Below are 10,015 nucleotides of genomic sequence, written 5' to 3' on the forward strand. Positions count from 1 at the left end.
TTTGTTTTTCACAATTGGAGATATAAACTAGGGGATTGAACATATTCTTGACACGTTAACCTTTTTTCTGACTAAGTACGGTGCAATGGTAGACTTTTGAAACCGCATTTAGGGGCGTTGTCCCCGTTTGTGAGCTTTTTAACATCTTTTTGGTTCCGAGCACCTTAAGTCAGTATTGACCCTTCAGGGCACTCCTTTTTTGTTTATCGCTACCCAGCAGTGTGTACGGGCCTCCTGAAGGAATGCCAGATGGGGCTCTAACTTTTCTTTGCTGCACCAGCACTAAAACATCTCCCTTGCCTTTGCATAGGTGAAACAGTCATCAGCTTTTTGCTCCGAGTAGCAATGACTACCGAGTATCTTTTTTGGACTAGTGCTGCACGCTCAAGAGTCATGCCATAAGACCAACGTGTCCCAGACCTTCTAACATAGAAACATAGAAGATGATGGCAGATAAGGGCCACAGCCCATCAGGTCTGCCCACTCTTCTGACCCACCCCCAAGTCTACTATCCTAGGGATCCTACTCCTGGTGACAGGTTCCCTTGGCTTAACCCTCTAAGGGATTCCACATGGGCATCCCATTTGCTCTTAAATTCTTGCACACTGTTTGCCTCGATCACCTGCACTGGGAGCTCGTTCCAAGGATCAACCACTCTCTCGGTGAAGAAATATTTCCTGGTGTCGCCATGAAATTTCCCGCCCCTGAGTTTGAGCGGATGCCTTCTTGTGGCTGAGGGTCCTTTGAGAAAGAGAATCTCTTCTCTTAGCGAGAGCGCCTTTGCGAAGGAAGCCTGTGAAGGAGCCCAGGCAGCCCAGCAGCAAATCTAACCCAACTTCTAACTTCTAACCTCAATAACTTCTAGCCTAATAAAAAAAAAAAAAAAAAAAAAATTTCTATTCTCCTCTAATCACTCTTTCTCTCTCTCTACTTTTTCAGATAACTGCACGTCAGGCACCGCTCCCAAATCACCGACGCTACAGGAATGGAGGCTACAGGAACCCAGGGGAGCTACCCAGTTTTCTGCATCGAGTGCCATATGTATGACTACCTCCCCTCCGGGAGGCAGGTATACATTTGCAATCGATGTCAGGAACTGGATAGCCTGAAGAAGGAGGTCGGGAGACTGCAGGTTCGAGTACAAGAACTGGAGGGACTGTGCACCCTGGAAGAACAGTGTTGGACAACCGTGGACACCGTCAGAGAGAGCCACATCGCAGAACAAGTTAGGGAGCTCGAGAAATTCATTGAGGAGGCCTGCAAGATGGTAGAGGCACAAGACCACCAACACACCAGGAGGGAACCGGCAGTTGGACGACAGGAATCACCAGACACCATGGAACTAGGACCTTGCGGAGGACCTGGGCAGGCAGAGGAGGAGGAGATCCATCAGAGCCAGGAAAAAGGACTAGCGAACTGCGCAGATGACACAGACCTGAGACCAGGGGCGGAGACACAGCAGAGCCCAGAGGACGGACAAACGGACTACACACATGACACAGATCTGAGACCAGAGAGACAGTTGAAGAAGGGGAGATCGGCTATCGTGGTCGGGGACTCAATCCTGAGAGGAGTAGACAGTCATATAGCCGGAGGGAGAGAGGACAGACTGGTAACATGTCTCCCGGGGGCAAGAACAAAAGACATCATCAGCAATATCGAGAGGATCCTGGAGGGAGCCGAGACGGAGGAGACAGCAGTAGTGATCCACATCGGAACCAACGACATCAGCAGGAGAAACTTCAACAGGACTACACTAACTGACCAGTTCAGGACCCTGGGGAGGAAACTGAGACTAAGGACAAGGAAGATAGCCTTCTCAGAGATCCTGCCAGTACCGAGAGCGGACACAAAGAGACAGAGCGAACTACAATCAATTAACTTTTGGCTGAGGAGATGGTGCGAGGAGGAGGGCTTCCACTTTGTTAGGAACTGGACTACCTTCTTGGGGAAGAACAAGCTCTACAGAAAAGATGGACTGCACCTTAGCACAGCTGGGACGAGGATGCTGGCACGCAACGTCCAGAACGTCATAGACTTGGCTTTAAACTGAGAAGAAGGGGAAAGCCGATAGTCGACCTGACCTCGACACATCGGACATCAGTACCTGACAAAGGTACTGAACTGGGACAGTGTAAAAGAGGACTCGGGTCTGAGGGTGTATGGGATGAAAAAGGACCTAAAGACGCATTGCAGGGATCAAGGGCACAAATGGACCGGGTAAGCGGCACCAACACAGAACAACAGGAAACAGAGGGGCAAAGTCATTGTGAAAAAGAGCCCAGGACGGAGTGGGAACTAGGAGAGCAGGAGGCGCAGGGGAAACAGGCAGAGGACGTCACACACACACAACAGGAGGAGGACGAAGCTCAGGAGCTGGCAAACCATGAGGGAAACTACAGGAATACCAAAGCACAAGGGAAACAAAAAGAGAGGACTAAAAACTGGGTCTTAAACTGCCTATACACAAATGCTAGGAGCCTGAGGGCCAAAATGGGAGAACTGGAAATCACAGCCAGCAATAAGGACCTAGACATAATTGGAGTCACAGAAACGTGGTGGACCGAGGACAATCAATGGGATGTGGCCATACCAGGGTACAAACTATACAGGAAAGACAGGACACATAAAAAGGGTGGAGGAATAGCGCTGTACATAAAAGACTCAATACCATCAGCCAGGACGGAAACAACAGTACGGGCAGATGGCCTGGAATCACTATGGGTTAAGCTACAGGGAGGAGCAGGAGCAGACATTAAACTGGGTCTGTACTACCGCCCACCTGGACAACCGGAAGAAATCGACCAGGAGATGGAGGCTGAACTGAAGCAGGTATGCAGAAGCGGAAATGTGGTGGTGATGGGGGACTTCAACCATCCTGGGATAGACTGGAGTATTGGGCACTCAAACTGCGCAAAAGAGACAAAATTCATAGAAGTCACGAGGGACTGTTTCATGGAGCAGCTGGTCACGGAACCAACAAGGGGCGATGCCACTCTTGACCTAATCTTCAACGGACTAGGGGGGACAGCAAAGGAGGTGGCGGTATTACCCCCACTAGGTAACAGCGATCACAACATGATCCAGTGCAGGCTTGAAATTGGATCATCAAAGGGGAAAAGAACCACAACGACGGCACTCAACTTCAAAAAAGGAAATTATGATGCCATGAGAAAAATGGTGGGAAAGAAGCTCAAAGGCAACATAGGGAAGAAGGAATCCGTAGAAAAAGCCTGGACCTTATTCAAGGAGACTGTGCACGAAGCACAAAGCATATGCATCCCCAAGTTTAGAAAAGGGTGCAAAAAAAATAGAACAAAAAACCCAATGTGGATAACAAGTGCAGTGAAGAAGGCGATAAGCGACAAGAAAGCATCGTTCAGAAAATGGAAAAAAGACCAAACAGAGGAGAACCAAAAAGGGCACAAAGAACACCAGAAACAGTGTCACCGAGTGATTAGAAAAGCAAAAAGAGAATACGAAGAGAGACTGGCAAAGGAAGCAACAAACTTCAAGTCGTTCTTCAGATACGTCAAGGGGAAGCAACCGGCGAGAGAAGAAGTGGGACCATTGGACGATGGAGACAGAAAGGGAGTTGTAAAAGAAGAGAAAGAGATAGCTGACAGGTTAAATGAGTTCTTCACATCAGTCTTCACGATGGAGAATATAACCACCATGCCAGAACCCGAGGAGATCGTAATAGGAGAACAAGACGATAAGCTGGTCGATTTAGAGGTAAGCCAAGAAGATGTACTCAAGCAGATTGACAGACTAAAGAGCGACAAATCGCCGGGTCCAGATGGCATTCACCCAAGGGTACTCAAGGAACTAAAAGACGTAATAGCGGAGCCACTTCGACAGATATGCAACCTATCCTTAAAAACCGGAGAGATCCCGGAGGATTGGAAAATAGCAAATGTCACGCCCATCTTCAAGAAGGGCGCAAGGGGGGACCCAGGAAACTACAGGCCGGTGAGCCTGACCTCAGTCCCGGGAAAGATGATGGAGGCACTGATTAAAGACAGCATCTGTGAACACATCGAAAAAAATGGGCAGCTAAAACCGAGTCAACATGGCTTCTGTAAGGGTAGGTCATGCCTCACAAACTTATTGTACTTCTTTGAGGGAGTGAACAGCCAGGTGGATAAAGGGGAATCTATAGACATCATTTACCTTGACTTCCAAAAAGCCTTCGACAAGGTGCCACACGAGAGACTGCTTAAAAAGATATGGAACCACGGGGTACAAGGGGAGGTCCACCGATGGATCAAAAACTGGCTGGCAAACAGGAAGCAGAGGGTTGGCGTAAAGGGCCACTACTCAGACTGGAAAGGGGTCACGAGCGGAGTTCCGCAAGGGTCGGTGCTGGGACCGCTCTTGTTCAATATCTACATAAATGATCTAGAGGCGGGAACTAAGTGTGAAGTCATTAAATTTGCAGATGACACCAAACTATACAGCAGGGCTCAAACCAAGGAAGACTGCGAGGATCTCCAAAAGGATCTAACGCAGCTGGAAAAGTGGGCCGAAAAGTGGCAGATGAGCTTCAACGTGGGGAAATGCAAGGTCATGCACGTGGGGAAAAAGAACCCGATGTTCACATACAAAATGGGGGGAACACCACTAGGGGTTAGTAACCTGGAGAGAGACCTGGGAGTGATGGTAGACGCAACACTGAAGGCATCGGCGCAATGCGCCACAGCCTCTAGGAAAGCAAACAGAATGCTGGGTATCATTAAGAAGGGTATTACGACCAGGACGAAGGAAGTCATCATGCCGCTGTATCGTGCAATGGTACGGCCGCATCTGGAGTACTGTGTCCAGTACTGGTCGCCGTACCTCAAGAAAGACATGGCGGTACTTGAGGGAGTACAAAGAAGAGCAACCAAACTGATAAAGGGAATGGAAAATCTCCCATATACCGACAGATTGAAGCAGTTGGGACTTTTCTCGCTGGAGAAGCGAAGACTTAGAGGAGACATGATAGAAACCTTCAAGATCCTGAAGGGCATAGAAAAAATAGACAGGGGCAGATTTTTCAAATTAAGGGGCGCCACAAGTACAAGGGGGCACTCGGAGAAATTGAAAGGGCTCAGGTTTAGAACAAACGCTAGGAAGTTCTTTTTCACTCAGAGGGTGGTGGATACATGGAACGCGCTTCCAGAGGCTGTTGTAGACAAGAAAACATTAAATGGTTTCAAAGAAGGCTTGGATAGATTCCTAGAAGAAAAAGGGATTGAGGGGTATAGATAGGTATAGACCATTGCTCAGGCAATGGGCCTGATGGGCCGCCGCGGGTGCGGACCGCTGAGCAGGATGGACCTATGGTCTGCCTCAGCGGAGGCAACTTCTTATGTTCTTATGTTCTTCCATCTTGATACAGCTGGTAATATACTTTAACATCTCGATCATGTCTCCTCTCTCCCTATGTTCCTCGAGTGAGTACAGCCGCAGATTTTTCAGCCTTTCCTCGTATGATAGATCCTTGAGCCCTGAGACCATGATCCTAGTGCAAATAGCTTTTGTGAATGTAAGTCTGGATGAACTTAGAACTTCGTTCCTTTTGTAGTCAGATGAGATCCGCATACCATGGATGCCTGTACAAAATAAACAGTCAAAACCAAACACACCCTCAAACCTTGCACCAAAATTCTTAATTTTTAGCAATGAAGAATGGCCTCAGAGACCTTAAATTTGGGCAGTGGACTGCTAGAGATATTTGCAGGTCAATGTCTCAATCACTGGCCCAAACTTCAATGGATAAATATTTTAAATAGTTTTTATATCTTTTTTTAAACGTTTTTCCTTAATTTTCAACAGCTTATAAATAAATAAATATAAAATAGTGCACAAATCTTCAAAAAGTATATGAAGTATTTGCCCAAGCCCGAGTCATCTGGAGGAATTAGTTCTATGGCTTGTAACCTCCGTATGGCTAGTAACCTCCGTAGCATTGCTTGGATCCATTTTGCTTTCACTGGCCTGCCTACCAGCAAATCTACAACCAGAGAGAGGGTACACAAACACTATCTTGTATCCCTCTCTGATAATGTCCCGTACCCAGCGGTCGGACAATATCCTTTCCCAGGCCTCCAGATAGTCTGAGAGCTGACTTCCAATCTCCAAGGAGTGGCTTGAGGGCTGGCGTCATTGTAGTTTTTTTGGCTGGCAAAGCAGAGTGGGAACCTAAACCTTGGTTTCTGCAGTTCCCAGGAAAAGTTCTTTCTGGATAGAGGCTCTTGTGGAATACTGGCGAGAGCGCCGGGAGCCACAAAAGAACCCCCAGGTCTGGTCTCTAGATGCTCGGGCTCTGCTCTCTGGCAAAGATATTAGCCAGTGACCTTGTATACCTGCCATAAGATCATACAGGCCCTTGCCAATCAGCATTTGTCCCCTAAAAGGGAACCTGCTGTAGAGTAAAGGCCTGAGAAGGCAAGTTTCCTTGTCCCTTAGGGTAGAGCAAACACTTTTTCTTGGGTCTGAAGCATCTACACCTTTACAGTGCCCAGAGTTGTTTTCCAGTGTTCCAGAAGGTATTTCAGTCCCCCCGACGGGCCCATCTGCCATTCTCCAACTCAAGAGGTCTATGGAGGGGCCAAGCTCGTAGCTCCCACCCTCCATTCCCTGCCATGCATCATATGGCACAAGGGTACTCTTCAGCCATGCATCCAGAGCAAATAAGGCAAGATACAGGGGTATTAGGGTCTGAGGACTCCATTCCTATCAATTTTGAAGCAAAGCAAGGTGTTTTTAAAAAAAGTTTAAAAACTTAGAATAAAAAATTTGCAAAATCCAAGATAGCCATCATGGCAGCATTTTGGCTCCAAAACATATCTTAAAAACACTTCAGGGCTGAAAAAAACAACAAAAAATAGGATTAGATTTAGAGGTGGGGAACAAAGCCCTAGGTACAGAAACAGTCAAAACACAGTTCTTCAAACCTGACTCCACACCCCACCTCCCGATTTTCCTATAGGCTATCACAGCCTATACTCACAGACCATGTGCTGGGGAAAAGATGCTGCAGTCTGCTTCAGCTCCATGAACGAGTAGCTGGATATGGAGGGATTTTCTGTCTGAAGCCACTGGTCAGCTGCCACTCTGTTATCTTCGGGCTGCCAGTTGAACTGAGTCTCCACCCCCTGGGCCACAATTAATGCCGAAAGGAGGAGGGGGAGGTGAAACCACAGCCAGCACCATGAGCACCCCAAAGGACGCTATTGATGCCTAACAGTCTGCGCTCAAGCCCCTGACCAAGTAAAGGAAGCAAGCAAATTCTGAGGGCCTGGAACCTTGAGCTCCACAAATCTTCAGCAGACTGCCTGCACAAGTCCCCAAAGGATTCACCTGCCAGTTGCTCTCTCCAAACAGGCAAAGCAGTTCCTTGAGTTGCATAAAAACCACAAAACGGGAGGGGAATAATAACCCACTGCAAATTAATAAAGTAATACAGCTCTAACCACCAGCAGCACATGCTTATTAAAATCTAGGAGCAACTACTTCCTTGCAAAACATAAAAAGTAGTTGCTCCCTGATTTTAACAAGCATGTTATGCCAATGCCCAGAGCTGTCCAGGACTAAGTAGGCCATTGGCAGCATAAACACAAGCGCCTGCGAGGCCGGCTCAATGGTATTTGACAACCTAGGTAACACTTCAACCGTGTGTTGCCCCTCCCCCAGCGCCCCATCAAGGGGTGGCTCAAACCTTTCCTCCCCATTTTCAGAATTTTCCTTTCCATATCATTCCAAAGCCCAGCATCACCCCGTATATGTTCCACCCGTACATGCATAATAAAATATCACATTGAAAAGGTAAACACAAAACTTTAAAAAATATTACAGACATTTTCCTTTCATACTATTCATATACATGCAGAGAACATTAAGAATCTAAAAGATAGAAATGTGATTTTTTTTTTTTTTTAATTATGCAGGTTTTTTTTGGTTGTTGTTTTTTTTTTTTTGGAAAATCATTTTTATTAAGAAAGAATCAAGAGAAACAAACGAATTACAGAAAGAAAATAGCAACCCAGAGCAGCATCAAAGAAGAATACAACGTATCTATATTCATCTCATTCAATTCATTTATAAAAGATCATAGACCTATCAGTTCAATGTGCAAATTATCGGGCGTTTCCCTTTTATAAAACGGCTACATAGAAGAGAAACTCTGGTTCTAAACAGAAACCCAATAGAACGGAGTTACTGTCTCATCTCCTCATCATGACGTAACAATGAAAGGATTCTGAACTTAAAGCTTCTCTCACCTAGATCGGAAAGACTCAATAGCAAGAAATGTTTCTTTGCCTACCGGATATAGATAGATATAAAATAAACTATATTGATCGACAAAAAAATGATTAAAATCATTCTCCAGAAAGACAAATTTATAACTTTAGCCACATCTAATTAACTATACTAGAAGTAGGATCATTTAAAAAAATTGTGATAGACACTTTTAAGGGTGCCTGATCAGAGTTAATTACACCTTTCTTTAATTGTAACAATATAGGATTAATCTACAAACTCCCTATTGAAATATGTAACCATATCTATAGTAACTTCTACTGCGCTTTCCTCAGATATCAACTTGTGCCAAGGACAAGGAAAAATCAAAACCAAACACCTATATATAAACCAGCGTCACTCGCCCTTTTGCTTCCGCGGTCGAGCATTAACCCTTCCTCAACTACCCCGCCTTCCCTTCGGCCCAGCTCACCTTTACCTCTATAGTCACCCGCAACGTCGATGATTCAAACAAATCTCGCCTGCGGCCGGCCCTGGAACCATTCAGAAGCCACGTCCCACCCACGCGGAAACAGAAAATTGCGTTAGAGGTGGGCGGGACTTGGCTGTAAACGTGCCTGAGTCTCTCACAGTATCTGTAAGTTCGAGATATAAAGAGGGCGTGGAGTTAGAGAGGGAGATGCCCAACCGGGGTGGAAAGAGGTGAGGGAAGGAGAGGAAGAGACCAGATTTTTTTTTTTTTTTTTTTTGGGGGGGGGAGTGTGCTGCACTGGTTAAAACTACAGCCTCAGCACCCTGAGGTTGTAGGTTCAAACCCACGCTGATCCTTGTGACCTTGGGCAAATCACTTCATCCCCCCATTGCCCCAGGTACACCAGATGCTTGAGTACCTGAATAAACTCATGTAAACCGTTCTGAGCTCTCCTGGGAGAACTGAATAGAAAATTGAATAAATAAATAAATCTGGGAGTGATGGGGAAGAGAGACATGAGATGTTGGACTAAGAACATCTATAGAGACAGAGAGTATTGGACGCCAAAGGATGGAGGAGGACAGAGAGAGGGAGCAGATGCTGAGAATGAGGGAGAACCAGGTAGAAGAGAGGGGGCTGTCAAAAGAATGAGAGGATGATATTGAGTAAAAATGTGGTAATGGGGGAGTAAATGAAAAAAAGGAATAGGAGGCCAGGGAACAAATGAGACAGATAGGGGGTGTGAATCCAGATGTAAAGTTGATAGATGGGTGAGAAGGAGGATGACATTTGAGCAGACAGAGACAGAAAAAAAAGGAGGGAAATAACTAAAAGGAAAAGAGTGAGAATTCACGGGAGCCAGTCAGGAAGCCGCTCAATGCCAAGCAGCAGCACCAAAGCGCGCTCCTGCTCTGATCCGCTCAGCGGCTGTAGAAACCTGATCTCACAGCAGCTACCACTGACCGGGTTAGCAGCAGGGCAGGAGCATGGAAAGCTCGCTCCTGCCTGCTGCATCTCTGGACCACCAGGGATCAGCAGAGGAGGTACAAGGACAGGGAGGGGGGACAGGGTGCAGAGCCTAGCGGCGGCCTGCAAAAATTCTGGGAGGGGGCGCTGGCCCGAATATAAACGAATAGAACGAGAGCCAAAAGGCCTTGCAAGGCCCAGCCCAGGCTAGAGGCGGGATCTTTCCTTAACTGGCACCGGCACACAGCAAATGGGGTAAAGATCTGAGATCTCGGAGAGAACGAGAGCCAGAAGGCCTTGAGCATGCGCAGATGCTCAAGGCCCAGCCCA

The 10,015-nt window shown here is 46.8% G+C and overlaps 1 protein-coding gene across 1 annotated transcript in view; it reads right to left on the bottom strand.

Moving 5' to 3' along the window:
- LOC117368937 (ly6/PLAUR domain-containing protein 3-like) overlaps positions 1–8,672 on the bottom strand; it is a 65,376-nt gene extending 56,704 nt beyond the window's left edge. The window contains exon 1 of the mRNA XM_033962730.1: positions 8,652–8,672. The gene's annotated coding sequence lies outside the window, so the exon portion shown is untranslated. The remainder of the gene's footprint in view (positions 1–8,651) is intronic.
- Between the last annotated feature and the right edge of the window lie 1,343 nt (positions 8,673–10,015).

Source organism: Geotrypetes seraphini, chromosome 11 (genome assembly GCF_902459505.1).
Source record: "Geotrypetes seraphini chromosome 11, aGeoSer1.1, whole genome shotgun sequence".
Classification (NCBI taxonomy): domain Eukaryota; kingdom Metazoa; phylum Chordata; class Amphibia; order Gymnophiona; family Dermophiidae; genus Geotrypetes; species Geotrypetes seraphini.